Below are 11756 nucleotides of genomic sequence, written 5' to 3'. Positions count from 1 at the left end.
TCCAGCCCTCCACTCAACGGAAAACAAAATAGGGGTATTTATTATAACCAGACAGGCGAGGGGCTCTGCGAAAACAGATGCATGGCGGGGAATCACAGGAGGGGCGGGCAGGATGTGCTCAGCTTATTGAAATAACAGCAGCGTAATCCCAATAATAGAAAAGCAAAGCTAAATAAACTGATAAAAGACACAATATGGAGAGAGAAGCTGGATTTTTTTTTCCAGCTAACTAGTATCAGATTTTTGCCCCAGCTAACGTTTTCAGTGCCCCCTCCCCGTCTTCATGTTCTCCCCATATAGAAGATGTCCTATCAATCTCCTTTGTACACATCCTGTCACTAGAACCAGTAAAGAATAAACCTGGTGTCGGCCATTACTATCATTTGAAAAAAGTTTTGACATGTCAGAAGTTTTGATTGGTTTGGGATCTGGGTGATGAGAACCCGACCAATTAAAAGTTTTGAAATGTTTTTAAAATTAAAGTTATACTTTAAAATTTAGACAATAAAAATCCAACATGGCTGACCTTATACCCTGAATGTCCAATAGTCCTAATGAACAATACACACATGGACCTACAACATAGTAATGTACCAATAATTGGGTATAATGGACATTAAAGGGAGTTTTTTTTTTCTTTTATACCAACTGGTGTCAGAAAGTTCTACAGATTTGTAAATTACTTCTATGTAAAGAGACTGTCAGTAGGTTTATGGTGGCCTATCTCAGGGTAGTATAAAATAGTGACAGAGAATGATGTATCCCTTACATTGTTCTGTGCCGCTGATCCAGAGATATCCTCCAGAATAACATGGACAATAAGTAGTTCTCTCCATTATGTGCATGAGCTTAGTAGTCCTGGATATTCACGAGCAACAGAACACTCCGCCCACCAGTTGCTGATTGGCAGTTATCTATTCATGCTGTGTATAGGCAGTCACCTGTCAATCAGTAGCTGGAGGGTGGGGGGGAGGGGTGTGGCAACAAGCCTATTCTCCTGCATATTAGGAGAACGGCTGAACAGAACGATGTAAGTAATACACTGATATGTCCAGCATTTCTGTCATTAGTTTATGCTGCCCTCATTTAAGGTGGAATAAACCTAGTGACAGATTCCCTTTAATAATCTCAAGTCTTCCAGTACTTATCAGCTGCGGTATATCTTGCAGAAAGTGGTGTATTCTTTCAAATCTGACACAGTTCTCTCTGCTGCTACCTCTGTCCCTTTCCGGAACTGTCCAGATCAGTAACAAATCCCCATAGAAATCCTCTCCTGTTCTGCACAGTTCCTGTCATGGACAGAGGTGGCAGCAGAGAGCACTGTGTCAGACTGGAAAGAATACACCACTTCCTGCAGGACATACAGCAGCTGATAAGTACTAGTAGACGAGATTATTAAATAGAAGTAATTTACAAATCTATATAACTTTCTGTCACCAGTTACCAATTTTAAAGAAAAAAGATCTAGTGAATTTCCCCAGAAAAACATGTCTGTCTTTCAGAAAACACATCATACCTGTGCTGTAACTCCGCTCCAGTTTGATGTAAATGGGTCTGAGCTGCGTACAACCTGTTACAAAAAACACAGCATTGTACTTCTAATACTGGACAATCCCTTTAAAGCTATACTGAATGATAAGCGGTTTACATAAAATCAATACAGTAAACGACAGACCGCTCCCCAGGAAGTGAGGACCCTGCCCGCGAGGACTTACAGTCTACAAGATTAGGGGTTTGTAGTATTTGTGTTCGTTCTTCCTAATAAGATCCAAAAATATCCATTCTGTTTAAACTTTATCAGAAAGTGTAAGTATATGAACTTCTCCAGACTTCCGCGCGTGATGACAGATGACTATAAAACCATGAGTGACAACAGTCGTGAGAGATCAGAACATAATAAAAAAGTTTAAACAGGTTCCAGTGAGATGATGAAGCACAGACCAGGCAATGTGCAGGGAAGGGATGCAGGTGTCTATAGAAGGAAGAAGAAGACACAAGGTTCTAGTTACCACTGAACCCCAGACGTGTGTCCATACGTTGTAGGACAATTTCTTATAATAATAATAATAATAATAATAATAATAATAATAATAATAATAATAATAATAATAATAATAATTTGTGTGTAACTGAGGTGTGCAGCCTACGCCCAAATATAAGTGTGGTTACCCAGGGGTGCTAGATAGAACTTACAAGGGCAGGTGTTGTGGTACTTGTCACAGGGCACGGAGTGGTATATGCCCTTTATGGATCCAAACACACGGCTGTTAAAGGTAGGTGTGGTCCCTGGCAGTGTGCGCAGAGGTTCTTAAAGGGGTAGTTCAACCCCCCCCCCCAAAAAAAAAAAAAAACCTCAAATCAACTAGTGGCAGAAAGTGCCAGAGATTAACTTCTATTAAGAAACATTCCAGTACTTAGCAGCTGCTGTATGTCCTGCAGGTAGTGGTGTATTATTTCGATTCTGACACAGTGCTCTCTGCTGCCACCTCTGTCCATGCCAGGAACTATTCAGAACAACAGCAAATCCCCATAGAAAATCTCTCTGTTTCTCCAGACTGGAAAGAATACACCACTTCCTGCAGGACATACAGCAGCTGATAAGTACTGGAAAACTCGAGATTTTATAATAGAGTATATCTGGCACCAGTTGATTTGAAATAAAAAATTTTTTTGTGAAATACCCATTTAACCATTTGAATAACTTTACTGAACAAAGTTCTTAAAGAGACGGTAAAGTTTAGTTTCAGGCACAAGTTTACATTTTGTGTTTTTTTTCACAGCAGATTGTTGGGCAGGTTATACTTTAGATATAGACACTAGAGTGGCAAAGTCTCTGACATAGTTTTAGATAATAGAAAACTTGCTAGGGTGATCCTGATACTTGACTGTAGATACTTAGAAGAAGAAACCCATCCTCACAGCTTTGAATATACTGCCTGGTAAGACTATCACCACGTATCCAGTGCAAAGTCATTAAAAGAATGATTGGTAGAGATCAGACTACTGTGAACCCCACTAATAGAACCGGAGACCCTAGCCATATGACTTATGGTCTATTGTTTGCATCTTACATGCCCATTAAAGGGGTTATCCAGCAAAAATATTTCAAATCAACTGGTGCAGAAAGTTATATAGATTTGTAATTTATCTTTATTAAAAAATCTCAAGTCTTCCCATACTTATTAGCTGCTGTATGTCCTGCAGGAAATGTTTTATTTTCAGGCTGACACAGTTCTCTCTGCTGACATCTCCGGCCGAGACAGGAACTGTGCAGAGCAGGAGAGGTTTTCTATGGGGATTCATAGAAAACCGCGACAGAGTTCCTGGCTCGGCCAGAGGTGTCAGCAGAGAGAACTGTGTCAGCCTGAAAATAAAACATTTCCTGCAGGACATACAGCAGCTAATAAGTATGGGAAGACTTGAGATTTTTTTATTAGAAGTAAATTACAAATCTATATAACTTTCTGACACTAGTTTGAAAGAAAAAGATTTTCGCTGGACAACCCCTTTAACAAAGTGGAGGATCTGAGTTACACCGTGCTCCTATTTAGCTACTGACTAGGTCTTCCATGAGAGCTCGTATACTGATTTTACCATGAGCGTTCACTTCTCCAGCCCATCCTATGTTGATGTATTTTCCTTCAGGGCAGGAAACAATATGTGTAAGGAGGCTGTGGAGTGTGGAAGAGGAGCTGGCACTGGAATGGGTATCTATAGAGCAGGCCGGCCGTGCAGGTCACTGGAGCCTAGATAAGTGGCCTCGAGGAGCTGATAACACCCACCGATTACATGTATTTTTTCTGCTACAGAAACACTCCAAAAATAACTCCCTAGCCACAGGGAAAGCGACTCTGATACTTGTCAGAATACAGAAACTTCACATTTTCGTTTGCCAGTGTTGAAGTCTATAAAGCCCTGGCATAGCCGTACACAGCATAGCTATAAGGATCACAGATGCTGCACTTACACCTGGGTCCTGACCCCATAAAACCTTGTGTGACTGACACTATGAACAGAATATTGTAGGTGGGTGACTATACATTGCACATGTGAATTGGCCCAGGAACCATTCATGTTAAAGGCCGGGTTAACACAGCGTAAAAAACTTGGCCGTATTTCATAACAACGGCCATATTATTATTGTGTTATGAAATACGGCCACTTTTTTTATGTAGTGTGAACAAAGCCTAAAAGAAAAAAGAAAAATGCAGTACAATCTATAGATCAGGAGACGCTGGGCAGATTGGGGGTGAGGTAAAGGTAGGTGGATGGGTTTTTGTTATAAGTATTTATTACTTTTTTTTTTTTTCTATTTAATAGTCACAGTCAGAGTTTTAGGAGTCACAATTCTGGAATACTCCTTTAAACACCAAATAATATAGTCCGATATGCAGACAGCAGGTTATAGAGCAGGAGGATCGGAGCAGATTGATATCTAGTTCTGTGGAAAAAATTTCCACAATATCTTGTCATTTATTCATGTAAATCTCTGCTTATTCTGGGCTAAGTAGTCAAGTGGGCGGTCCTTATCAGTGATTGACAGCTGCAGACTGAACTATAGTTCACTGATAATCGATAATGTTATCTACGACACCTAGTTTTAATGTTGGTATATAAGGATATATGTATACTTCTTCACAAGAGTAAATGCACAACTGCAGCATGTAACACTTGTAGTTGTGATTCCCATGCCATTGGCTGTGACCCTCATCTGTGATTCTCAGTAACCAGTCGGAGGGTCCACCAAGCCCCAGGGGCCTCTCAGCCCTGACAAGAACGTGTTGCTGTCATCGCGGTACGTGTAGGGCCTCGCTGTTAAACTGTCAGAGGGATAATGCAGAGGTGTGAATTTTTGCTGAAATTCCTCCCTCTCACTACACATGGTCCCTATCAGAAGCAGTGACCTTGGAGCCTAAAAAAAAAATCTCATGAAAGGTCAACTTTGTAAATCTTCTTCTTTGCTATGGTACAATAAGAAATAGGAGTAGTGATTGATACTGTTACTGGTGCTATGTAACAAATATGTTATCTAGCCAGACTATAGTAGCTGCAGTCAGGAGGATATCATGTAGATTCGGCACGTGGCATAAAGTATGAGCATATTAAATAAATGAGAAAAAATACATAAATAATAATAATAAAAGAACAAGAAGAGATACAGATAGCACTGTATTCCTGTAATTGAAGCACAGACAGTACTGCCTTCCACCCTCTTGCTGTAATGATGCAAAAAGGTCTGCGGAGCCACAATTACAAGTCACAAGTACAAAGGGATGGCTCATGTATGGAGAGCACCAAACCCACCATATTAAGTGGCCCCTTCAGTTAATATCAAACCCAATTTACGAGTCTGATGATATGACCAGGGAAATACCAAAGCCAGGTATCCATCCACAGACAGCTGTTTCAGGGTGTTGCCCCTCATCAGTGTGAAGCAGAATTCTGCATAGGTGGGAGCAATGTCTAGTAGACCAATATCGCTGATCTCAAGAAGACCAGCCAAAGAAGACACTGTCGGCTGATGGTTTAAGTGCTCAATACAGTGAAATCCTAGGTGCATTGCTCTCTGGGAAACATCAATAAGCAAAAAAAAAGTCCACAGTTACAGTAGCCAGAATCCTGCTGATGAGGGGCAACACCCCGAAACAGCTGTCTGTGGATGGATACCTGGATATGGTATTTCCCTTGTCATATCAGACTCGTAATTGAGTTGGATATTGACTGAAGGGGCAACTTAATATGGTGGTTTTGTTGGTCTCCTTACAGGAGCCATCCCTTAGCTAGGTCCTTCCCTGGAGGGATGTCTGGCTAGTCCCGTGTTTTGAGATTCGTAACTGAGACTCTGCAGACATTAGTTGCATAGATGTTTCCCAGGGGGCAATGCATCTAGTATTTCACTGTATTGAGCGCTGTGACTGGCAGATGACAGTGTTTTCTTTTGCTGTTCTCCCTAAGATTAATGATGTTTGCAGTAGGGTGGGTTCACATTGAGGAATTCTCGCAGAATTCCGACGGCTGTACACGCTCATGGCCGCGCGCCTTCGGCTCCATAGACACCAGAATTGACATGTCAGTTCTGTCGGTGGAATGCGGAATCAGCCGGGCCATAGAATGGTATTGAGCCGGCGGAAAGGCAAGCAGCTGTGAGCGCGTACAGCTGGCGGAATTCTGCCGAGTTTATCTGCGAGAATTCCGTAGTGTGAACCCACCCTTAGCTATAATTATGTAAAAGCAGCAAAAACTGTCTCCCTGTAATGATGTAAGGACAGTTAGTACTGCCTCCAGCTGTATATAACTATATACACAACCAGTACTGTCTCCCTGTAATGATGTAAGCACAGTTAGTACTGCCTCCAGCTGTATATAACTATATACACAACCAGTACTGTCTCCCTGTAATGATGTAAGCACAGTTAGTACTGCCTCCAGCTGTATATAACTATAGACACAACCAGTACTGTCTCCCTGTAATGATGTAAGCACAGTTAGTACTGCCTCCAGCTGTATATAACTATAGACACAACCAGTACTGTCTCCCTGTAACGATGTAAGGACAGTTAGTACTGCCTCCAGCTGTATATAACTATAGACACAACCAGTACTGTCTCCCTGTAACGATGTAAGGACAGTTAGTACTGCCTCCAGCTGTATATAACTATAGACACAACCAGTACTGTCTCCCTGTAATGATGTAAGCACAGTTAGTACTGCCTCCAGCTGTATATAACTATATACACAACCAGTACTGTCTCCCTGTAATGATGTAAGGACAGTTAGTACTGCCTCCAGCTGTATATAACTATATACACAACCAGTACTGTCTCCCTGTAATGATGTAAGGACAGTTAGTACTGCCTCCAGCTGTATATAACTATAGACACAACCAGTACTGTCTCCCTGTAATGATGTAAGCACAGTTAGTACTGCCTCCAGCTGTATATAACTATAGACACAACCAGTACTGTCTCCCTGTAATGATGTAAGCACAGTTAGTACTGCCTCCAGCTGTATATAACTATAGACACAACCAGTACTGTCTCCCTGTAATGATGTAAGCACAGTTAGTACTGCCTCCAGCTGTATATAACTATATACACAACCAGTACTGTCTCCCTGTAATGATGTAAGCACAGTTAGTACTGCCTCCAGCTGTATATAACTATAGACACAACCAGTACTGTCTCCCTGTAATGATGTAAGGACAGTTAGTACTGCCTCCAGCTGTATATAACTATATACACAACCAGTACTGTCTCCCTGTAAATGTAAGCACAGTTAGTACTGCCTCCAGCTGTATATAACTATAGACACAACCAGTACTGTCTCCCTGTAATGATGTAAGGACAGTTAGTACTGCCTCCAGCTGTATATAACTATATACACAACCAGTACTGTCTCCCTGTAAATGTAAGCACAGTTAGTACTGCCTTCCTTCCCATAAATGTATACACAGATAGCACTGCCTCCCTGTAAATGATATAAGCACAGTTAGTCCAGATATAAGGTGAATGTGCTATGGAATGGACTTCCGATCTCCCGACATCATTCATGGTGATGTTGGGAGCTCCGAAACTGTTTAAAATTTTGTGCTACTGTACTGACACGCTGTGTCAGTACAGTAGCACGAAGGTAACCGTTTCAGAGCTCATTAATGTCGGGAGATCCAAAGTCTGTTCTTTAGCACATCCTCTTCACATACGGACTGTGCATGGAATGTGTAAATGCCCCATAACAATTTGAATATTTTAACGTGTAAACAAGAGTAATATTATAGGATTTGGGTGAATGGATACTTGTGAGCTATGTTATATAGAAAATCATATGTCATTGTTTGGCTAGATGACTATGTACCTGGCATCGCCTTGCAGATGTGTCTCTCTCTCAGACAGTGTCATCATCTGGAGGGGGGGGGGGGGGGAAATTCCCTTTACGGGAAGTTAATCACTTCTTAAAATAGGTTCCTTTTTTGTCTTGTATGGAAACTCTTACGTGTATTTTGAATGGTATCAAGTGCCTTGTAGATCAAAATTATTTATATTTTCCTTTAGGGTAAATGAGACCTACATAATACTAATGGATATGAAACCCCCTGAGAGACTGTGATAACTTGTGACTTAGAGAATGTAATCCGCACTAAGGTTGTGCGTGTGGCACGGCTTATATTGGCCAGACGTCTAGGTTCATAAACATCAGGCTTAATGAGCATAAAAGTGCCATTGGTTTGCTATAAAGCAGAGATAAATGTCGCAAAATGTAAACTCCAGCCCGAAAAAGAAGCGGCTGTCGCCGGGCAGACACACGGGCAAAAGTGAAGTGCAAAGAATGATTAAGGTAAGGGTGAGAGGGGTCATTTTTGTCCAAGGTATGTCTTTGTAGAACAGGTCAGTCTATAGGAAAGTCTACAAAAGATCTTCAGGTTGGATGATACAATGGTACAAAAGTGCATATAGTGCTGTAACTGCAGAAATATGAGGAAACAGCGCCACCTAGAGGCTAAACATGGAAACTGATCACTAAAAATGCTCTTTTCCAGAAAAAAAAGGGTCAAAGGGGTAGTGACTCTCCTTAAAGGGTTTATCCAGCGCTACAAAAACATGGCCACTTTTCCCCCTACTGTTGTCTCCACTTTGGGTGGGGTTTTGAAACTCAGTTCTATTGAAGTAAATGGAGCTTAATTGCAAACTGCACCTGAACTGGAGACAACAGTAGGGGGAAAAGTGGCCTTAACCCCTTTAAGGAGAGTCCATCATAAAGACGTGTGGAGACTTGCAGACTAAAAAAAATGATAAAATGTGTGGATATAACATTATATTGTAATACAGAGGCACCATATACGAAGACAAAAAGGTAAAATGATTTAATAGAAGCAGAATGATAGAGGGCTAAATAAGGTTCAAGAGGGAAGGGGTTTTTAGAAAAAAACTAAACTCAAGAACAAGAAGACACAGAGGTTAGATGGGGGAAACATCAGAAGCAACGTGAGAAAATATTACTTTACTGAAAGAGTAGTAGATGCTGGGAACAAACTTCCAGCAGGTGCGGTTGCTAAATCTACAATAACTGAATGTAACCCTGCCTGGTATATACATATATCTATCCTAAGATAATAAGAAGGGAAATACTAAAAGGGCAGACTAGATGGACCCAGTGGTCTTTTTCTGCTGACAATCTTGTGTTTCTAAGATGCCCCTAAAACTGTCAAAAGTTGTATCTCAGACAAGCTCTTTAACCCTTAGGGGTGACTGACTACAAACACAAGATTACCACCTTCGAGTGTCAACCTTAAAGTAACTCTGTACCCTCAATCTGTCCCCGTCCAAATTACTTGTACCTTCAGATAGCTGCTTTTATTCCAAGATTTGTCCTGGGGTCCGTTCGGCAGGTGATGCAGTTATTGTCCTAAAAAACAACTTTTAAACTTGCAGCCCTGTGCCAAACTGCCGTGGCCTAGTGTCTCTGTGCATTAGGCTGGCACAACCTCTCTGTCCCTCCTCCTCTTCATCATTAGGAATGCTCCAGGCAGGTATTTTCCTATTCATCAGCTGTGTGAACACGGCACATTGTCTGGATCGTTAAGGCACCTGTGTAGTTTTCACTGCAGAGGAATAGGAAAAATCCTGCCAGTGGCATTCCTAATGATGAGGAGGGTGAGGAGGGTGGGGAGGAGGGACGGAGGGGTGGTGCTAGGTTAGAGCACAGATACTGTAGCCCAGTGCTTCTCAATTCCAGTCCTCAGGTCTTACCAACAGGTCATGTTTTGAGGATATCCTTAGTATTTTACAGGTGATATAATTATACTCAGTGCATCAGGTATTCTCTCAGCTGTTCTTTGTATAGGAAATCCTCAAAACATGACCTTTTGCGGAGGCCTGAGGACTGGAATTGAGAAGCACTGCTCTAGGCCACGGCCGTTTGACACAGGGCTGAAAGTTTAAAAGTTGTTTTTTAGGACAATAACTGCATCGCCTGCTGAACGGACCCCAGGACAGATCTTGGATTGAAAGCAGCTATCTGAAGGTACAAGTGGTTTGGGGGGGGGGGTCAGAGCCCCTTTAAGGCCATGTTAACATGATGTATAACGGCCGTTCTTTGACAGCCATTTTTGGTAGTGTCAAACAACCTTGTTATCCCCTTTTATTATACGACTAATTTCTTCTAGAAACAGCACCACTCTTGTCCTTAGTTTGGGTGTGGGGTTTTGCAGCTTGGCTCTATTAAAGTGAATGAAGCTGAGCTGTCATGCCACACACAACCTGAAGATAGGGAGGGCGCCGTTTTGCACAGGGAGGGGGTGGAAATTGAAGCCGGAGGTAACTTACCGGGCGGCGCGATCGGGGCACCGCCGCTGAAACGGGGGAGCTAATATTTCTTTAGTAATTCTATACAATTGTTTGTTTGTTTTTTTAAACCTTGTCCCATGCCCGAACTCTACTCCTGAAATAAGTTCACTTCCAAAATAAGATCTGATCACATTCACATAACATTGCTATAGGCTCGTTACATTGTGATGCTCTGCCACTGCCGCTCACGCGGGGACAGCGGACCTCAGTTCTTGTGATTACTAAGGATCCCAGCAGTCAGTTAGTTATCCCCTAAGGTGATCTTTATATATGCACATGATGCGGAATGGACCACGGAACTCCCGATATCATTCATGATGATGCCAGGAACTCTGAAACAGTTTAAATCTTTGTGCAGCTATGTCAATACAGTAGCGCAAAGATTTAAAGGGAATCTGTCACCAGGTTTATGGTGCATTAAATGAGGGCAGCATAAACTTGTGACAGAAATGGTAAACAGATTGGTGTATTACATCATTCTGTTCAGCTGTTCTCCTAATATGCAGGAGAATAGGATTCTTGTCACACCCCTCTGCTTATTGACAGTTGGCTGCCTATACACAGCATGGATAGATAACTGCCAAGAAAAATCAGGTGGGTGGAGTTTTCTGCTTCTCATGAATATCCAAGACTACTGAGCCCATGCACATAATGGAGGACTACTTATTGTCCATGTTATTCAGAAGGATCTCTATGGATCAGCTGCACAGAACGTAAGGGATACATCATTCTGCTCAGCTTCTCTGTCACTAGTTTATGTTACCCTGAGATGGACACCATAAACCTGCTGACAGTCTCTTTAAACTATTTCATAAATTATAATGCTGGGAATTCCGAATTCTGGTCCGCTGCACATTATCCATGCACGGACCGTGTGAATGCCCAATAAGGAAGAGTGATGGAGGTGTTATCGCTCCTTATATAATGCAGGAAGATTTGTAACCTCAATACATCATTCCTTCCATTACCCACCGCTGTACTGGAGCAGAGCACAGCACTCACAACTTCAAGTATTTACAATGAAATCCTCAGTGTATTGTTCCTAGGCATCTATCTGTGCAAAGGTCATAACCGGAAAGTTCTAGGAATGATAAGGATACGAGGAACTTTAAGTATTCCAGTGATGCACAAAGTGGTTTTCATGGAGGAAAGTTGAGTATTTAATCTGTGTAGAAGCGACTATAGCCCTGTTAACCCTATAATACCAGTCTGGTAACCACTGTCACTCCTGCGTAAACACAGCAACTTTAATGGCTTCATCGGCATCCCTTTTTAAACAGAAAAATGGTCACATGTCGGATTTCAAGGTGACAATCCTGTGCACTAGCGGTAGATGCGTCATAAGTCTGAGTATACATTAAGCACATTAGAAAGCTGAAGAAAGCCATTTCAGAAAAGTTATAGTCTGTCCTACAA

This window comes from Dendropsophus ebraccatus, chromosome 14 (assembly GCF_027789765.1).
Source record: "Dendropsophus ebraccatus isolate aDenEbr1 chromosome 14, aDenEbr1.pat, whole genome shotgun sequence".
Taxonomy (NCBI): Eukaryota; Metazoa; Chordata; class Amphibia; order Anura; family Hylidae; genus Dendropsophus; species Dendropsophus ebraccatus.
This window is presented reverse-complemented; position numbering follows the sequence as displayed.